Here is a 7353-nt window from a genome sequence, read left to right as displayed (position 1 = left end):
GTGTGTGTGTGTGTGTGTGTGTGTGTGTGTGTGTGTGTGTGTACTGTACGTGCGTTCGATGCGTTCCCTCATCTCATCCACAGGCTCCCTGGAAAACGTGGAGATGAGCGCATTGCAAAAGACATAAAGTGATTTTGGAACAGAAACCATTTCCAAGTTTCCTTGACCCCCCTCCACCCTCCCACCCTCCCCACTGTTTGGTGATTACATCATCGCATGCATGCAACATCCATTGCAGTTTGCCATACGGGCGGACCTCTCGTCGTTTGAAATAATAACACACACACACACACGTTACGTCACCAACAGCTGCCCGGCAATATTTTTTGGGGGGCCTGCCGGTTGCCACGGTGACTGGGATCAGTCATGGGGCCGGGTGGAGTGAACCCCACCCCCACCCACTCCCTAAAAACTCCCTAAAAACTCACAGAAATACACCCACTCACACTTGCTCGCACGCACACACACACACACACACACACACACACACACACACAAACACACACGCCACGGTGATCTAGCTGTCCCCACTCCCCCGCTGTCCCCTCTCCTTCTCTGTAAGTTCTGGGCCTTCAGACAATGAGAGGCCCGTTCCCTGGAGGGCCGTCTGTGTAAGAGGGGCAATCAACTGGGCCGTGATGGGCTGGACAGGAAAATACATGTCAGAGGAAGGGTGAAGTCTCTCTCTCTCTCTCTCTCTCTCTCTCTCTCTCTCTCTCTCTCTCGCTCTCTCTCTATCTTTTTTCTTACTGTGCGTTTAGACTCTTTCCCTCCCACTCATATACAATTTCTCTCTCTCTCTCTCTCTCTCTCTCTCTCTCTGCCTCCCTCTGTCTTATCTTAAGTCTCTCTCTCTCTCTCATTTATCCTCTTTTTTTTCTCTCTCTCTCTCTTCTCTCCCTCTCTCTTTTCTCTTCCTCTCTCTCTCTCCCTCTCTCTCTTCTCTCTCTCTCTTCTCTCCCTCTCTCTGGTGGTCTACTAGCCAAGGAACATCTGTAACCTCTTCTACGGGTGAGGGGACATGTTCCAGAGCCTTCTGTGGCCAATCTTTTCACTGGACTGTAGGAACCCAGCCTATTTCAGACCAGACTGATACAGAGGGGCTTTTTGCTACAGAATAACCTTCTGTCTGTGTCTGTCTCTCCCTGAGCCTTATTTCTCCACCCTTCTCTCTGAAGAGCACACTTGTCCACTTGTCCACTTGTCCACTCCATTTAAAAGTAAATCATTGGTGTCATCATGGGCTGTGAATGAAAAGGTTGGAGGATTGGGAAGCAGGATTTAGACTGATGGCTCTCAGCCTTTGTTCCTGCTACACTGAGCCGGGTCATAAGCAATAAAACCCCCCCAATTCAATTGGTTTCTGAGGCCGTTGGGGTCATTTCTATGGGTTCATTGGCCTGTCAATCAACGGATCAATCTGTCTCTCTTGCTCGGCCGGTATTGGCTTGTGGTCAGCAGTTTCTCAATGACGGCGCCCCCCCCCCCCCCCCCCCCCCCCCCCCCATCTGGGGCTGGGGTTGTAGATCGTTGCAAAGCATTGTGGGCAGTAACTCAGGATTGTTACACAAACCAGATCCTCGCAATGACTGCGTTTGAGCTCGCCTTGATTGAGCGTGCCTGCCACAACGCAACCAATGGAATAGGCCCAAACAGTACCCTGCCCCACCCATCTGGCACTCCAGCCAGGCTAAATCAAACTGCTCAACAGCATTTGAACGAAAACTAATTTGAACCAAGGCCTGGTAAATTTCACCATCAGGGATACGTATTGCGTCACTCTCTCTCCGAGAGACTGACCCCATTATATTGTTTTTGTTTGTTGACTTTTCTTCGTGACATTGCCGGGTGATTGTAGCTCATCAGATTTTCCATATCAGTGATATTTAACCCTTGCAACAATGGAGATGAAGGCCTCACACCTATAATATCCAATAGGATAATCCCACCATCAGATCAAAGGTACACAGTTTACCGGCTTAGCCAAGGGCCTACGGAGATCCCTTTAATAAGCTTACATTAAACCCGCTATATATCACCGTTTAAGATCGGGGGGCTCTTCTAGGCTTTTCTTCTTAAACGTTCTCCCACGGTGAGAAAGGAGGCTGTGATAGAATCCTGATTCACTGAGAGCATCCGCGTGGAGGTAGCTTAGCATCATCTTCATCCTCGGCGCTTCTGGAATTTGACTTTGTCGCCGGAGAACGTAACGAGGAACAGGCAACCTGACGAAGTCGGTCGGAAACGGGACGTTGTTGGTGTGCTTGTATATCTTTGTTTACCTTTTGTTATCGGACTGCTACAGCGGTCGCACATCCTCAAGGACGCATTAGCTGAATTCAAACCGAGGGCAACATGTAAGAGCTGCCTACAGTTCAGAGTGTCGACGAGTTACATTTCACCGCGGGGCTGACAAAACGTTAGCCGCAGCACTGTCAACATAATGGCTGCATAAACACGCCATCAGGGGCCTATTTCATAGATGTATTTCATTTCATCATGCACAGGTTAGCAGATTTGCTCATGAACGTAGCTTATAATGCTAAAATGCTAACTATGGTGTCCGGTTACCTAACTGCAGCAGAAAAACGTTACGTTTTATGCCTGCTACTGTACAGTACGTGGAAGTGGAGGGTCCCCCCCTGGTTACGGTGTGGTGTGTGATGTGTCATGCTCTCAGTCTCATGGGAGGCCACGGCGCACACACGCATATGCACACACACACACAAACACACACACACACACACACACACACACCTCTAAGTAGCTCCCCCCTCTGCCTCATCAGAGCGAAGAGGAATGAATGAGTCACACAAACTAATGATTCCATAAAAACAACTCCTCTTGAAAAAGTCCCATTGCTCTCCTGGTCTCCGTGTTGCTCCCTGGCCAGACACTTTAAAGTGCTTCTGGATGGTTAGTGTCGGTTCGAAAGGTCCAAAAACAGCCCTTGGTTTGACCTCATTCAAAGTGTAGTTTACCTGGAAAGACTATCAATGTTGCAGTTTCAGTCAGTGTAGTTCAAGAGACGCTACTGTATGGGTTCTCGCGGCTATGTTTGTCGTTTTTTTAAACCTCTCGTTTTGGGTCCAGATGGACAATGTATAGTTTGTATAAATATAATAAAATAGAAATAAATATAATAGAGCTGAATCACTGACTTACCCCTATTCAGCCATTGGAATCCTTAATTTATCAGTAACAGTACTTTGACACACACACACACGCACACAAGCACACACACACACACACACACACAGACTCTCTTTCTCTCTCTCTCTCTCTCTCTCTCACACTCACACACACACACACACGCACACACACACTCTCTCTCTCTCTCTCTCTCTCTCTCACACACACACACACACACACTCTCTTTCTCTCTCTCTCTCTCACTTACTCACTCACACACACACACACACACAAACACACACACACACACACACACACATTGAGTAGGGTGTGAGTCATGTCCACAGGAGAAGTAGGAGGCATGGATTTGGCTGCCCACTGAGCATGCTCCTTGTGCTCTGTGGGGCATGTAAACATGGAAGTGAAATGCTTTGTCAAACAGTGACACAGTGAAACAGCGACAGTCTACCCCGGTTAACCTCGCCTCACACACACACCCACACACCCACACACCCACACACACACACACACACACACACACACACAGTCATCAGTCCCCCAGGCCCTCATGTAAACTGGATGCTCAGCATTGTATACAACAGTACCGCTGAACATCCGACTTCAGACTGAAGCATGCCAGAGCAGCAACTTCTGCCATGGATACAAAAGATGCGAATTGAATGGACGCGAATGAATGGAAAAACAGCTGCATATAACGTGTACGATTTGATGTTGGATTTGAAAACGCATCTTCAGAATACTTTCAAATACTGAAGCGCGGGTGGGCTTGATTCAGCTTAGGTTGACACAATGGAACCCAATGGAATCATCTCAACAGTGCAAACCCCCCGCCTCCTTCTCTCCCCCTCCCCCACCCCTCCCCACCTCACCCCGCCACACCACACCAACTCAATCAATCACACTATGTCGAAGTATTCAACATTATACTATTTGGACAGTTGACACAGGCCTTACACCGGATGCCCTTTGCTGCCATGAGTTGCATACTCTACCCTCCTCCCCTTCACCTCCCCAACCCCCTCTCCCTCCCCCCCCTCCACATATCCCCTTGCCAAAGACAATGGCAATATCTGGCCTGTTAATCCACCGTCTGATTGGTCCGGCCCCAGATTACCCCTGAGACGCCAGCTGCCGGGAGCTCAGAGCTCAGAGGGGCTTTTTCATGCAAACCGAGAGCCTGAGATTCCTCAATTTGACTGTATTAATAGCTACCCCTCACACAACTGGCCAGGCAGGCAGGGAGGGAGGCAGGGAGGGAGGCAGGGAGGGCCGCAAACCAAAGCCAGCCACATGCACCCTAACCCAACGAAACAATAGGGGGGGGCGAGAGGAAACCGTAACGCCCCGACTGCATGTCGACGATAAGGACAGATTTGAGTCCTGCCCTCACAGGAGCCAGGAGAGGGAGGGAGGGAGGGAGAGAGGGAGGGAGAGAGGGAGAGATTGAGAGACAGCCAGTCAGATAGAAAGACAGTGTGGGAGAGAGAGAGGGAGAGTGTGAGAGAGAGATTGAGAGAGAGAGGGGGGGAGAGACATACAGACAGACAAACAGAGAGATAGAGAGAGAGAGTGTGGGAGAGATTGCGAGAGAGAGAGAGAGAGAGTGAGAGAGAGAGAGAGAGACACAGAGAGGACCCAGCTTTGGATTGGCCTAGTTTTCTGCCACATTATGATGGCTTTCAGACAGCTTGTTTGCCTTTCAGCCTGTAAATACACTCCGACTCTGAGAGAATGGTGATGATATACTCACAGAAACGCTATGTTATGTTAGACTTTGATTTGTGGCGCCAGCATTCCTGATTATATCAGTCAAGTAGGAGAATCAACTGTGGCCTATAGCCAGGCTTAAAGGACTTTGGCTCGCAATTCAATGCTTTACACTGGTGATTTTTGACATTTGTTTTTTATGAAACGTTTATTTACCCAGGTTAATCTCATTGAGATAAAATCTATTTTTCAAGAGAGACCTGGTTCAATACAGCAGCCAGAGGGAACAATGTTGTTGACACATTACAAACGTAACACAATGATGAAGGCATAAACTGCTATTGTATATTACCGAAACAGATATAATGAGACAAAAATACACAAAAGGCCCTTTACAAACCTTTTTTCAAATGACTACAGTGTTTACCCACCTTTTTTTGGCTGAATTCGCTATTTTAATGTTCAGGGTTTAGGCTTGTTATTTTCACTACGGCCCAGCAGTGTCCAGACCTCCTTTTTTACTACCTTTTCTTTAACGGCAGACTGGTATTAACCCTTTTATGATGCTCCATTAGAGAGACACAGATGCCAAATCACCCCATAGCTCCTCATTAGTAAACCATGGAGCCCCTCAATGTCCTCCCAAACACCCGTCATTGAGATAATCTCTGAATAAGAAAGTGCCTGTTTTTTCAGCTGCTCGCTTGACCCCATCGCGTCACAGAATCACAACACACAGATCTTAACACTAAACAGATGCTTTTCCTACGCGCACACTTCTTCTGTCACGTCTGATAGTCTGGACATTAGTGATGCTGTGGCTTATGCCAAGGGAATGTTACAGGAGACACAAGCCTGAGAACAGAGAAAGCTCTACATGTTGCGTGACATGCTTACTTAATCTGTATTAAAGGGGAAGTGTCCTGTCGGGTCACAGCAGAGGCAATCCGTCGACATGATTGGAACATAACCGCTCCAGTCTATTTTTAAATGTACACGTTTGCTGTGGCCATCCATCTAATGAGTCTTGCGAGCCACTAGCATGCTAACCTGTGAGGAATCAAAAACAACTGGCCCTACATGTAGGTTAAATTCGACTTCAAGAGGAACAACTGCAAATTCGGGTAATGTATACACTTACCGAGCACTTGATGAGGAACACCTGTACACCTTCTCATGGTGGAGGTGGTGTAATGGTGTGGGGAATGTTTTCTTGGCACACTTTGGGCCGGTTAATACCGATCAACGATCGCTTGAATGCCACAGCCTATTTGAGTATTGTTGCTGACCATGTGCATCCCTTCATAGCCACAATTTACCCATCTTCTAATGGCGACTTCCAGCATGATAATGCACTGTGTCACAAAGCAAAAGTCGTCTCAAACTGGTTTCATGAACATGACAATGTGTTCAGTGTTCTTCAGTGGCCTTCCCTGTCACCGGATCTGAATCCAATAGAACACCTTTGGGATGTGGTAGAACGGGAGATTCACAGCTTGAAAGTGCACCTGAAAAAATCGGCAGTAATTGCGTGATGCAATCCTGTCATCATGGACCAGAATCTCAAAGGATTGTTTCCTACATCTTGTGGAAATCAATGCCACGAAGAACTGAGTCTGTTTTTAGAGCAAAGGGAGGCCCTAACCAGTATTAGTATACTGTTCCTCATGAAGTGCTCGGTGAGTTTGTATATATGTACTGTGGTCATCAATCTAGTCCTCCACTGGTCTCAGAGAGTTTAAGGCACACAGAAACATTCCCCAAATGTGCAGTTGTTCCCCTTTAAGTAGACTTTGACCTAGGGGCAATGTTTGATTCCTCAGATGTTAGCATGCCAGTTGCTAACAAGACTCATTAGATTGATGACAACAGCGTCCATGTACATTTAAAAATAGATTGGAGCAGATATGTTCCAGTAACATAGATGATTGACTGTTGTGACTGGAATTTTACAAGACTGTGGAAAATGACAACAGCAACTTACAACCGTTCCAAACACTATAAAAGAGAATACACTGTAAAAATAACATTTTAGTGTTGTTCAAATAATAAGAAGCGATATTGGGTGATTGCATAGATGTAGAGAGTCAGCTAAGCAGAACCTATGAATACGAGGGTTTGCAAAAACGCAAATGTGTTGGAAATAACGGGGGGGGGTGTTTTTGGAGTTGGCCAATATTAATACGCAGTTGGCCTGCATCCTAGGATAGACCCAATCTGGTCTATGAAAATGATAATTAAAAAAATTGTATATATATATATTGGTTGGATTGTTTTTTGATGGTTACCCACACTGACTCCTGAATAGTGTCTTATTCAACCTCCCTTTCTTTAAGTGCTTGAATACTACCATTTTGCTCATAAATGTAGATAGAGTATGTTGTATGTAGTTATGTTAGATATTTTCAAGGTTTTCTGTGTGTGTGTGTGTGTGTGTGTGTGTGTGCGTGCGTGTGTGCGTGCGTGCGTGTGTGTGCGTGCGTGCGTGCGTGC

The 7353-nt window shown here is 46.8% G+C and overlaps 1 protein-coding gene across 3 annotated transcripts in view; it reads left to right on the top strand.

The window, feature by feature from the left end:
- Nucleotides 1-7353, top strand: part of LOC310811850 (RNA-binding protein Nova-1-like) — a gene marked incomplete at its 5' end in the record, with an annotated part of 44403 nt that overhangs the window by 23164 nt on the left and 13886 nt on the right. The window lies entirely within an intron of this gene.

The sequence above is a fragment of the Argentina silus genome (genome assembly GCF_951799395.1).
Source record: "Argentina silus genome assembly, chromosome: 11".
Classification (NCBI taxonomy): domain Eukaryota; kingdom Metazoa; phylum Chordata; class Actinopteri; order Argentiniformes; family Argentinidae; genus Argentina; species Argentina silus.
Note: the sequence above shows the minus strand (reverse complement) of the source record. Positions and strands in the feature narration are given on the sequence as shown.